We start from the raw sequence: 13,923 nt of genomic DNA, 5'->3' as shown, positions 1-13,923 counted from the left end.
GAGTTATTTGATATCCAACAAATCTTTGGAGCCCTTTTACTTTGAAATTCTTTATTTTGATCCTAGTAGAAAAAAAAAACTACCCTTTTAATGTGTGAGAGTGTGCGTATGTGCGTGTGTCTTTTAATAAGCATATTCAGCGACTCTAAGGTATGAGTTCAATCTAAAACTAACAAATAGGATGTCAGCCCAGATTGTTAACTTGATCTAATGTCCTACGTACTAATTAGAGCCTCTTGGGATGGGGGAAGCAGAGGATTCTCACTCTGATCTAAACTAGTCCCAAGCCTATGAAAATGTTCACCATCTGTTAGCAATATAGGACCTAGATGTGCCTGACAGTCATAGCCCTAAGTCTTTGGTTCCAATCCACACTGAACTATTTAGGATTATTTTGTTGTTACCCTGTTTCACTTTGTAACCTTTGATGTTTTGGGTTAGAATTTTACACCCTAATCTTAAGAAAGGATGAAGAACTGTAAGTGCCAGGGTCTGGCGGTTGTCTTGCCGATAGCCTGGATCAAGGCTGCTTAACTAGTTTAATTTATACCCTCAGAATCGACCAGATTGCTGGCTCTAAATTCTCTTTCACTAAACTCTTTCACTGCTCATGGAATTGGTTCATTTTCTTTCCTCCAAAAATACACAGTATGACAAGTTGAGAGGGTATTTTCTGCCATTCAAATCAGTGAAAGGGAAGCTGATGTCAGAAAGGAAAAAGCACTTATGTTACTGAGTATCTCCTAAGTGACAAGCACTTTATATATTTATTCATTCACTCTTTAGCAAGATTTTATTAAGGGCCTACTACATTCAAGTCCCAGTGTGGCAGGGACTGGTGGACAGTAAAAATGAAATAGGTGGAATGAAAGGCCTCTCTCTCTCTCTGTGCTATACCCTTGTGGGGGAAGGGAATGGTGATGATGGAAATGGAAAGAGTGATGGAAAGGGTGCTGTCCCTGCTAATAATGATAGCCATGCATTAGATAGTATGCCAAATATTCAGTATCATCACAATGGGTCCTTAAAAAAAGGACCCTCTTTTAAAGATGAGAAAGCTAGTAGTGTTGCTTTTGGGGGACAGGGAATGTATCAAGAAGTAGGATCAAGGTAATTAACCACCACCAAGGCTGGAACTCTAGTCACTAAAGCATGGTATCTCAAATTTTCTGTTCAAATCACTGTCAAATATATTTAATGTTAACTTTTACAGGTATGAGTGCAAGACAGCAGAGCTTGGGAATTGTACCCTTGCCAGCCTACATCTCAATCCACAAGATAAAGGATGAGCTATCACAAATATTGCTTTGGTGAGAATTTTGGTTTCTTTAAAACCCCACTTATATTATTTGAGTATGTTTTTTTTCTTTTAATCCCAGGTGTGAGATATAGGGCTGCTTCTGTTTGTTCACAGCCAGTAATATGATTGTCTCTGTTCTAGGAGGGATGTAATTTTTGGCAGCTCCAGACAGTTTAATTCCGGAAGCCTCTGGAGAGGATATATATGGGTGAGTCCTGTGTCAGGGCCTGTGTCAGCTGCTGCTTGACCTGCTGCTGCTGGTTCCTGCTGCTGTGTTTCCTTTTGCTGGACTGTTGGATTGCTGGATATTCTGACAACAAAGGTTGGAATTGCCCCTAGAAACCCAATGCTTCTTAAGAGCAGGAAGTAGTCTAAAGTGGTCTGTGCCCCCTTTTCCCTTTAACCTTCTTTCTCTCCTACCTAGTATAGGAGTGGGGCTCGAGGGGATTAGGGTAAAATAAGAGTTTGAAAGGTGGTAGATATAAGAAGCCAAAAAAGAAGCCCCCAAAAGTACACCTACATATTTCCATCTTTTAATTCCTCATGTGAGAGACATTTTATAGAGATCCTTGAAAATGCTCAGAGGTGATTCCTAGGAACTTCCGGTGGTTGTTTAATAGCACAGAAGGAACTGTATAGTTTTACTGTTGGGTGTATAAAGGGAAGTTTGTAGGTGGAGAACGGTAAGCGTAGGTACCTGCACAAGGGTAATGACGGACTCTGGGGAAGAGCCAAACATTTCCCATCCAATCTTGAGTGCACTGAGCACTGACTTATTCCTGGCATGGCTCAGGGGCCTCCTCCCATCTTCACATGGTTATGTGTAAATAGATGTGAGCATTGACCAAGTATAATAATCACAGAATTCTGTGTAATAAAGAAAATTGCCTATAAACAACTGACAGCTGATTTAGGCTCCATTTGAAGTGGTATGAAAATCAACTTGTTCCATGAACTTTCCCTGGAGCCAGAGGTTCCAGAAATGACAGCTATTCCCCTAGTTAGAAGCAAGGCACTTTTGGAAGATTTGTTAACTATTTCAGGGCCCAGAAATGAATGAAAGAGTTAGATAAACAAAGGTGTTCCAGCGAGGGGTACCACTGAATCCAGATAAGAAACCCCATTATTAGTCCCCTTTTACTCTGTGCCACAGAGTCCGTAACATGGAGATGACTTTCAATAGGACATGTCCTCCTATCAGACTGAATCTGGTAAAAACCTGTTTCATTCTTCCACAGATAGTCTCAGGCCTTCTAGCTTGGGCCAAGGAGCACAAAGGACCTGCTTTAGACATCACCAGCAATGCTTGTGACATTAAGCTTTTCCATAAAGTTGTAGAGGACAAAATGAAGTAGGCTCTCGTCCATGATCTCTTGCTGCTCCTTCAGAGCCCTTATATATTTTCCTGCTTTTCCACACACTGTTCCCTCAAATAACAAATGATGGAATGAGAAAATAAGAGAAAGAACTTTCTCTCTTCCAAGTTAGTGATGATGCTAAGTAAATATGGCATGCAAATTACTCAGTTACATATGCTTCATTTAACATTAGGGAAGTTGAAGTTAAATATTATTGTCCTGAGTCCATTAAGTTAAAAAAAAATTACAGAGATATTCAGCAAGTTGTTATCACACAATTAGTAAATAGTGAAGACCTCTTTCAAGCCTCTAGACTCTAGAACACAGAAAACATAGAACTTTGAAAGAGAAATTATCTCATCAATATTTATACATTCAGGAATTCCAAAAATATTTTTACAGCTTTGGATGAACACATGCGGTTTTGTTATGGTTTGTTTGTTTTTTTTTTTCAATTCTTCTTAAAAGTAATTTATTTATGTACTTTACATCTGATTGTAGCTCCCTCTCTCTTCTCCTCCCAGTCCCACCCTCTGTCCCTCTTTCCCCATCACCCCTTCCCTATTCCTCAGATAAAGTGACCCCCTCTACCATGCACCTACACAAGCTTCTTAAGTTGTATCAGGACTAAGAATGTCTCTAACCAGGGCCCAGAAGGGCTTGGGGAGACTGAAGCACCAACCAAGGACCATGCATGTGCTGGACCTAAGCCCCTTACACAGATGTAACAGATGGACAGTTCAGGCTTCATGTAGGTTCCCTAGTAAGGGGAACAGGTGCACTGTCTCTGACATGGACTCTATTGCCTGCTTTCTGATCACTCTCCCTCTCCCCCGAGTGGGACTTCCTCACCAGGCCACAGGGGAATTATGTTTCTGTTCTTCGTATGTCTGAAGCTATCATAAGCCATCTACTATAAGTTATACTATCAGCCTCCTACCAGCCGGAAGCTGTAGGACACAACATTAGCAAAAAGAATTTGACTAAGGAGGTTGCTCTTTGCCTCACCCTACAAGGAGTCAGAGAGCTGTCATTCTGAGGCTAGTGCATGGCACTATGCTCCACGGTTTTCCTCGCTTTTCTGTGTTCTCGTTCTTATTGTGCATTTTTTTTTTAATTCTTAAGTTTCCCCCCATTTTTGCATGATAATTACTTGGTACTCATGTCTGCATGACAGATAGAGTAAATAAAAGATAACACGGAAGGTATAGGTGACCTATAACAAGAAAGCAGTAACTTTCTTAGATCCCTTCAGATATTGTCATATATCATGTAAGCCAAAACTGTGTCATGTGTGTCTTCTAGCCACAATGGACTCTGGGAACTTATGTTCTGTCTGGGCACATTGCCTACCCAAAAAGAGTTCTTGTTACTATAAAACAACTGTATTTAATGAGTAGGCAACTAAAAGTTTATTTCATTCACTTTAAGGAAATATATACCAAAAGGAAAACCAAATACTTTAATTAATTTAAAAAGAGACCAAATTATTTCTCTGGAATATTTACTTCAGCATGAGTCTAAATTAATTGAAAAATCATTGGAGAGACTTAAACAAAAAAAATATAGAAATTGAATGAAAACAAAATAAAGGCTTTAGCTATATTAGTGGAACTTTAGCTACATTATTGGATTTTCAAAACAGAGACAATACAGAAAAAAATGAGAAGATGTCAAAGAAACACTAATGAGAAGAAACGTTAGAACCTAAACATGCTTTTCCAACTTTAATGAGCCAGAAAGTGGTCAACACAGTAAAGGAAAATAGGTCACATTAAAACCTAGAATAATTAAAAGCAAGAAATTCAGGAAATATGTGAAAACTTATAGATACAGGGAAGAGGAAGAAGGGCAAGAAAAGAAGGAATTTAACATCAAGTTCCGCAAAAGCGATCCAGGACTTGTTAGCAATCGCAGAGCAGGGAGGTTCTGAATCAACACCGAGTAGCTGCTGTGTGCAGTGTCACTTGACATTTTCAATGAACTTACACCTACAAGGATACGGTTTAAAACAAATAAATCGAAACATTTATACATTATTGGAAGAACAATATGAACATTTATGTTACTGAATAATGCTAAATTTGTTGGAATTAAAAACATGGATTCCGCAGGTGCCCTGAGCAGGAACTGTATCACCACTATTGCAGTTAATATCGTATCAGAATAAACTTAGGAGTGAGTGGGAGGTGGCAACATACAGTCCACAAAGTAGCTAAAGGCAGATTAATACATGGAACAATTAGGATGGGAGAATTCTGAGCATAGTTACTATCTAATAATTCACTTGAAAAGACCAGCTCAGTACATGGATAGAGCAGAGGTTATTGATAGTAACTGTGGAGAGTAAATGACTCATGACAAGACAAGGCATGTTCCCACCAAATACAGAAGGATGGATGAAATGGAGGTGAGAGATTACCTAGTTAGCTTGAGTAAAAGAAGTTTTTAAATGCCCTCCAAGGAAGCGGAGCCCTTTACTTTTTCAGCAAAGAAGTAAGGGCTTTGACCTTAGAGGGCACATGTGTCTCTCAGTCAATTTTTTTTTACTCGTGAACTTAGACCATTGCCTTAAAGATATTTTCTCTTCCACTGACACTTTGTAAACTAGCTTTGAAGACAGAGGCTTCTTTTAATGGAAGTAAACAGGGAAATAACTTGCACAGGAGGACTTCTCTCTGCATGGTTTACAAAAGACAATCTGAAGGAGGTAAGCTTTTGGGGGTAATGACCATAGCTTGTTATTTCTATATCTTGAGCAATTTATATTCTTAAAATTAGTTTCTACTCAATAAACTCAAACTGACCTCAAAGACTAGTGGCAGAGTTAATAGTAGCTGTGGTATTTGTTTTGGTAAGGTCTGGGTTTATCTTTTTTGGGGGAGATAAAAGATAGATAGATAGATAGATAGATAGATAGATAGATAGATAGATAGATAGATAGATATGGGTGCTGCGAAGTCATATTTAGAGGAAAAAAGAAATACCTCTAAGAAGTGAAAACAGACATTTCACCATGTAGAAATGCAAAGTGAGATTCTCTCTGTTGGCTAAACTCCTATCAGACACACCGGCCACGTAATTGAATGTCTTGGAGACAGGACTGCTTCTGTTTAGTCCACTCCATTTGGCTTCCAGTTAAACAGGGGAACAATATTTATTCCAATGACTAATGATTTAGCAAGCAGCATCAACTTGGGTTTTTTTGGGTAACAGAAAAGATTAGTGACACAAATATTTAAATTGAAAATTTATTTTATACAGATCACGCCTCTGTAGAACACATTACTGTTTGTTCTGTTTATTTGCTTCCATACTAAAATTAGTCTGTATTTATTCATCCTCTGAACATCTAGTGGTATCGGGAAAAAACCACAGTGAAGTAGAGACACCTCTTAGAACATATTTTGAAGGCTTACAATCTCATTTCATGACCTACAAACTGATTTCATCCTAAAGGTTCTAAGATTTCAGTTCAGGTTTTCTTTTACAATCCAACTTTCTACAACAAACTATGTCAAACATCTGAGTTGAAATATGCCAGAGTTCCAATTCCTTGGACCTAAAAAAATGACTAAAGTTAAGAAAATGAAATGTGGAATATGCTGAAGTGGGAAGGCATGCTGGACAGGAAAGAAAATGCTCACATCTGTTCAAGGTCCTAATACAGATGCAAAGAAGATGCCTGGAGATGACCTCAGAAGACAAGTGAAAAACAAGAGCAGAAATATATTCCACCAAGGCATTTGCATGATAGAGGATAGAGGAGTAACTATAATGTCTGATGCTGTCTATTGTCCCAGGATGTCTAGTGGGAATGTACTGATAGAGTGGGAATTCCAAAGTTATAATTCCAATGGCTGACATTAAGAACAAGCCTAGTGTGGGGACAGATAATTCAAGCAAAGCTGAAAAGGATAGGACAGGCCTGCAGGAACATCATTGCCTAATTACTGACGTTAAGGCTGAGTCCATGGAATACAAGATGGGTGGCACAATAAAGCCAAACTAAAGACATACCAGGACATGAAAAGGAAGGCGAGAACTGGACAGCCCAAAACTCACATTCTCACATCAGGACTCTGGCCACAGTTGTACTCAGAGAAGCATGTCTACAGGAACCACACAGCTTCCTCTGGCCACATTTTTGTCCTCCACATGAGTGCTGATGCTGAGGCTTCCAACACAATTCTTCTCCAGAGCTTTGTAACTTTCATGGTTTTGATCTATTTATTGCCAGCGTAGGAGTGAAGATGTGTTGAAGATGACTATGTCGCTATGGAAAAGTGGCTCTGAAAAGAGGAATTCAGCATTCTCAGCCAAGGCAAGAAGGTCATTAATTCATACCATAAAACACAGGGCCAAAGAATGCAAGAAGTGGCACTGTTCTTCCCAGAGGCTCCTAGCAAGTGTAAACAGCAACCTTAGTTGTTGCTGGTGACTGGCTGTTTGTCAGACTCTGACCAAACTTCAGAATGGAAATAATCAAGCAGTGATGTCAATGTCCCTTTGGGATATGGACATCTTTGCTAACCTAATTTCTACTCATCTATCTATAGAATGGAGAATAGCTGTATTCTTGAGGAAACAACCAAGAGAGATTTTAAGGCCATTTGAACATTTAATTAACAGAGAACGGAGGAAACATTTGGGTTGCGAGTGTGTCCCAACTTTACTGTGCTGAAAAAGCCCACACTTAGGTGGAGACTTTTTAGAAATAATCCTGACTTTGTGTCCCATGGGCTCCCAAAGGTCCTCCAGAGCAGCCAATAAACTCATAAAGATTAAAAGCCTATAAACATGTGGTTTCCTTCCCAGAGTTCTGTGCCCTGTACTTACTATCACTGACAATGGGAGCCTGTGTTATAGAAGCCTAAGGTCGCACTAATATTCACATGCCATTAAAGAGAAAACAGAAAAAAATATTCCTTGACCTTTAAACAGAAAGTTACACACACAAACACAAAAATATGGCGATGATGGAAATATTCCTTAAACTGGTTGTGAAACTACTAATGGCCACGTTGAGAACCACAAGAAGACCAAGTCCATGTAACTGAACTCTTCAATGTTCAAAGTCAGAGTCTGATTTTTTTTATTCTTTGATTATCACTTTCTGCAGTATGAAGATGGTGTTGTTGATGATGGTGACATTGTTATACATACACTTGTGCAGCCAGTTGAACAGAGACTCCTATAGACCATTGAACACACGCACACATGAATACTTTGACCAGGCAACCCAGCTTACATAGTCACCCATAGTTCCATCACGCTAGAGTTCCTTTCATTTTGAGGTATATCACAATTGAAGTGGAAAAATAATATGCTATTCCTAACCAGTGACTTCTTCATCTGAAATTCTCTAAGATGTGGAAGTCTCCATAGGAGGAGTCTCACAGAGGAAGACAACATGAGCTAACGGTGGCCATTCTCCCCAGATACCTGAGTATGTTTTCATTGGAGAGGCTGTGAGAAACAGATTTTAATTCATCGACAGAAATAAAACTTAATCCATGAAAAGTGGCTCAAAAGTGAAATAGGCCATTCTGGTATATAGCGAACATCTTATCCCTGAAATCATTCACATAAAAATTAGACTCTTGGGGTCCTGCTGGGGCTTTTCTCAAGTCAAATCATTGGGAAGCAAAAACATCAAGAAGTGTAGACTGCCCTCATTTTCAAAGATTTGCTTTCCTGAGCATATCATGAACCCAAGGATACACATTTTCTTTTAATAATTGTGAAAATAAATAAAATGTGGTTAATGTGAAAAAATTAAGGAAGATTAAAATCACCTCAAATCTCACCAACCACCAGAATTCAGTGGCTACCCTTTTATACATCATAGCATAACCATTTCACAGCTTGCATGGGATTGGCTGTTTTATTCAACAGTGTGTATTCCCAAAAATAAACTCAGGTTGTCAGGCTGAATGGTAAATTAGTCATGTTTTCATGTTTATTGGCTTTGGATCTGCTTTTTGTAGAGAAATTCATCAGAGCTTTTGCCTACCTTTGAACTATTCCTATGACTATGACTTCTTTGTATAGAAAGAAACCCTTTATTGAGGGGGTTCCTGCAGACTGTATGTCAATTCTTCTAAGAAGATGGGTTCCAGTGATATGCTACATGTCCTAGCTTAAGGACCTACTGGTCTTGCCTGCTCTTGGTCACACAGATATCATAGAGACCATTTATTTCTTAATTCTTAGCCCATATTTAAATTTTGCTTAAGATTTCTTTGGCATCACTTAAGTATTGATTTATAAATGAAACTGTGCTTATATTTCCTTTCATGGACCCTTGACTTGCTTTTGCAATTGACTCATTTCATTAAGCTGTAGTTCAGAATATCTCAACTTTATGAATGGAAATATAAAACACAGCAAATATCCTCTTCTTCACAAAGAAATCTTTTGGGGTGATGCATAATACCATATTGCAAACTAGGTAATAACAGGGTCAAACAAGAAAGCATGAAACCTGCGAATATGGGGAAATGAACCTGTAAAACTGTTTGTGAAGCATCTAAGATTACGCAGCTATTTGCCTTATTCTCAGAACTATGAAGGAGTTATCCTCAAGAGGAAAAAAAGGCCACCACAGCCACATTCTTGAGGAACACTCACAACGATGAACCTCTTTATCCCAGCAGCATCTTCTGTGTTGCTAAATCCACAACTGGTCACCAGTGACGTTCTTTTGGGATCAACACCCAATGCCCAGGATAAAGGGTGTTTACCTCAGAAGAGAATCTGATGTGAATAAAAACAAGCAAATGAAATCCCAGCTCTGGGCATTCCTATTTTCTTAAAGAAGCTTATGGGGTAATACTTGCCAGATTTTCATCTCTGGTGAAAAACATGCAGGGCTTAATTGATTCCTGCAGAATTTCTTAAGCTGATGAAAGGGATATGTCTCTGAGAGACGTACTTGTTGGCTGTTTTACATGCATGTGCATGCATACAGAGAGAGAGAGAGAGAGAGAGAGAGAGAGAGAGAGAGAGAGAGAGAGAAAGAGAGACAATACTGACCCCAGAAACTTACAGCATGGCCAGACTACAGAACTTGCCAATTTGCCAAACCAAGTGTGAGTCATTACTTTTTCCAGACCCCTGTCCTTCAGGATAATTAAGACACCATTTGGCCACCTCCTTAATTATCTGTCTAAGCCATCCTTAAAGTGACCTGTTTATTTAATAAGTGCGGTGAAACTGAAAAGCAAGTCTTGTCTTTGGGGAACTGACTTTTTCCTTTTATGAAAAAGAGAAGGAGGAGGAGGTGGCAATGACTTGACTATGGGGACATAGTCCTCATAGAAGTAGACATTGCTATAATGCTGGAATGCCTGCTTCTAGCGCATTCATTTCTCCCAGTGTTGTCTATATGTTTAAACCTGTGTACCATACAAATGACTACTCTACATCTTTGTTTGTAATGCTGGTTTAAATGGCAGTCCCAGGTGTTCTCACTTCCAAGTTCCTGAAAACAGAGATTCTCTCTCCATCTGGAAGAGTCTAAATTTCCCCTTTCCCTGTTCTCATAAGAATTAGCTAAGTGCTAATTCAAAATTCCATTCAGAGTGGTGCCACTCCAGGTCCAGAGCCCCAGCCTCAACTGGATGTGCAGTCCTCAGAAGTACTCTTCCTTTTAATCCCAACTCTCTCTCAAAAGTCTCACATTGTTCTCAGAATCCAGCCTGGTCTCAGACCTACAATCCTCTGAATTATGACCCACATCATAAACCATTCATTGTGTTTATTTTTATTTGATTAAAATATAATGGCATTATTTCCACAATATGTTCTTTGTTGCCTCAAATAAGGAAGGACTGTCTTTCTCTCAATCAAATCTCTTCCTTATCTCTATGATCTATGATCTTTCTAGCTCTTCCAATGGCACAACTTAGTCACTATGTTAATACACATATTGAGTATATCTTTAATCACTCCTTCAGCCGATGAACATGGGCTGATTTCTCAGAAGAGCAGTGCATGCTAGTATATTATTTCCTTTCCAAAGAAGAAAGAATTCTCTTATGTCTCCTTTTTCCTTCCTCTTAGATCTTCCTCCACTCTATTTCTATGTCTAGCAGGGTCGTTGGTGTTTGCAAAGAACTCATGCATATCTCAAGAGGCCTTCCCTCATACTCAACCTCCCATAGAAATTGTATCCTTTGGTCTTTTCATTCATGAGGTGATTTCCTAGTTTGTACTTAGAACATCCTTTCCTTCTCTCAAGCTCTCTCTCTCTCTCTCTCTCTCTCTCTCTCTCTCGCTCTCTCTCGCTCTCTTGACCTCTTTTTAGGATTCGGTATAGGTTATGATTTTCTTGATAGTCTTAAAATAGAATACCACATATATTTGTGCCTTTGATCTTAAATCTTTATAAGGGGACTTAATTCAATTACATGATTTCAAGTGTCTTCTTTGTTTGCTTTCTAAATGTGTGATATTTGAAACTTGTGATACTTAAAAAGAACTTGTCTATTAAGAAACTCATCCTTTCCCATCCAATTTATTTTCCTGCATGTGATTGATGATAGTATTTGCCTAGGAATTCCCGGGGCATCCAGGATGACAAGGATTTCTGCACTGTATGTAAATTGGTCCTTCTGCCACAACCTCTGCTAGGATTGAGTTTTGTGCTTCTCCTTCTTCCAAACACTGTCCATGTTCAGTTTCATCCAGAGAAGCTCAGTTCTTTTGATGAAAGGATTAACCTGGACAAGAAATATGCCCATGTGACTTTGCTGCTCGAATCCCCTCAGGACATCCAGTCTCTCCAGGATCTTCCTTGGAGGACTATATTTTAGGAAAGGTTTACCACAACACACCATGGTGGCATGTACCCAATGGTTGAGTATTTCTTTCTTCAATGGACTTGATTAAATATTGTAAGGTCAAGAACATTCTTTAATTTTTTTTAGAGAGACTGAATAAATGTATATACATGCATGCAAACATGTATCTGTTGCTGTTTTTTTTTTCCTTTAAAGACTTTGCTGTGAGTATTTTAATAACTAGATATGAAACCGGGACCTCTGAAGTCTCTATGCTCAGAGTTAGCTCACAGAGTCATGGACTTCATATAAAAGTCTTAAGGAGTAGCCCCAAAGATGAGCTATAGTGAAGCATACATTTGTTTTAAAGAACACTAATAATGAAGGAAACTTGAATTTTCAGTCACCTTTAGAATCCCTTCTTTGGTGTTCCATCTTCTACTTTCCTTTTTTCTCCCCATCCAAACTTACTTCGATGACTGTATTGTAAGATGCACTAGCTTTGTAAGTAAATGTAGCTGTCTACTGTTTTCCAAATAAAGTTTATAATTCTTATTGCTGATCTATCATAAATGTTCGACCTTCAAAAATAAACTTTGTTCATTTCCACAATATCCCCCTTATTAACAAATGTCTATGTGCCTTACCTGCCTCTGGAAATTTCCATGTGCCTTTATCCACTCAGCTGCTTCTACCATAAAGCTTCCTATCCACCCAACCAAACTCTGAGGGTTTCCAAGCCCCTGGCAGTAGGACCAGTTTCTTGTAAGGCTCTCTTATCCTCCCTGAACTCAGGGCTTTAGGAATATGCTAAAAGCAACATAGGAAGCTGAAAGCCCATTTCAACTCTCCATGAAGCCAAGCCTGAGAAACTGTAGGCACGATGATGAATGGACAGGTTCAAAGAAGACATTAGAAGAAGAAAGCTTTGGCCACTTAAAAGGAAAGATGAAACTCCTATAAGAAAATCCAGACCAGAATCTTTATAACCCTTGGTCCCTTAGAAACAATGTCAGAATAACTAAACTTCTGTGCTGGTGATATGCTAGGCAGCAGTCAGTACATGGCATACAATTCAGAATTTAAGGTAGGAGGTATCTTATAAAGGAAAATGTGGTACCTGCTTACAAAAAAAGCTGGAGATTTCTAAACTCCCTTGATTCCAGCCTCATCTGTAATGTAGAAGCTAAACTCTCATGTCCAACTTCCCCTTTTCAGATACCATATGTGTTCTTTACATACAGCTTAGCCTGTGTGCGGTCCTTTCATTCAGCCTGGAAAATTCTGCCAGTTCTTATTCATCCTACAAGACAAAGTATTAGCCCTTTATTTTGAAATGACAACCAGCTCTGGGATTCTAGTTTTCTTTCCCTTTATACTTCACTCTGTTCATAGCTGCATTACATCAGTGACCATACTGTACAGGATGTATTTTGGCTTCTTTGCAATCTTTCTGGCCAGACCACATGCTCATTAAGTCCAGGAATGTGTCCCTTTACCTAGTAGGCAACTTTCCAATAAATATTTATTGCAAGAATGAACAAACAAGTGAACAAACAGCTGGTCCTTAAGGGCGGTAGGGAGTCTTCCTCCTTTTTTTATACACAGCCTCTTTCTATATCTGTAGTGCGCTAAGTCCCATTATGGGTCTTTCCTAGTGAAGAGTTTCCTGTTGGATCATTACAGAGAGAATCAGGGGGTGTCACAACCACACTGGTGACAAGATTGCTGCCTGAACATAGAGACATGGCAGCTTACTCCATTTCAAAAGACAACTAGAGAGAGCTGAGCTTTTTGCTGTTATAGGCTATGTGGATATATCCCAAAGTCACAAATTCAACTATGTTCCTCTTGTTGGAGAGAATGGTGTCGCATAAACTCCAAATAAAGAATGAGAACATATCCTGCATTTTTTTAAAACACTACAACTCTCAGTTTCATACAGAAAATAGCACTGGGTGTTTTAAGAGACAGTTTTAGTGAAAGGATATTATAAACCATCCAGTAATGGTGTAAAGACAGGAGAATAGATATAAAAACTAAACACTAAGGAAGCTGGACACAGCAACTAGAGGCAAAGTTGGGTCACTATGCAGGGTAAAGTCCCCTGCTGTTGTTTCCTGTAACAGAGCCAGCCTGCACTGTCCCTGCTCCAGATAGCCAACCCCAGAAATTGCAAATGGCTTCTGACACCACCATTTTTATGTATCTTTTTTTTCCTTCGTGCTTGTGCCAGTGTTCTTAGGACCGTGATACTGTGAGAGCTTATGATGGTATCTTAGGATATTGTGAGAGCTGGCTAGAGTGAGAGAGAGAAAAATGCTGCCTTCATGCCTTCTAAAGAGAGATCCTGCTTTATGAAACCAGGGATCTCTCAAACAAGTTTCAAAGCCCAAATGAGGACAAATACCCATTATCCACCTAGGCTTGCCTTTATATGTTGATAGCTTCACCAAGAAGCTGGAACCACTTCCTTTTT

Source organism: Meriones unguiculatus, chromosome 19 (assembly GCF_030254825.1).
Source record: "Meriones unguiculatus strain TT.TT164.6M chromosome 19, Bangor_MerUng_6.1, whole genome shotgun sequence".
NCBI classification, from domain to species: Eukaryota; Metazoa; Chordata; class Mammalia; order Rodentia; family Muridae; genus Meriones; species Meriones unguiculatus.
The sequence above is the reverse complement of the archived record's forward strand: the minus strand, read 5'-3'. Positions refer to the sequence as shown.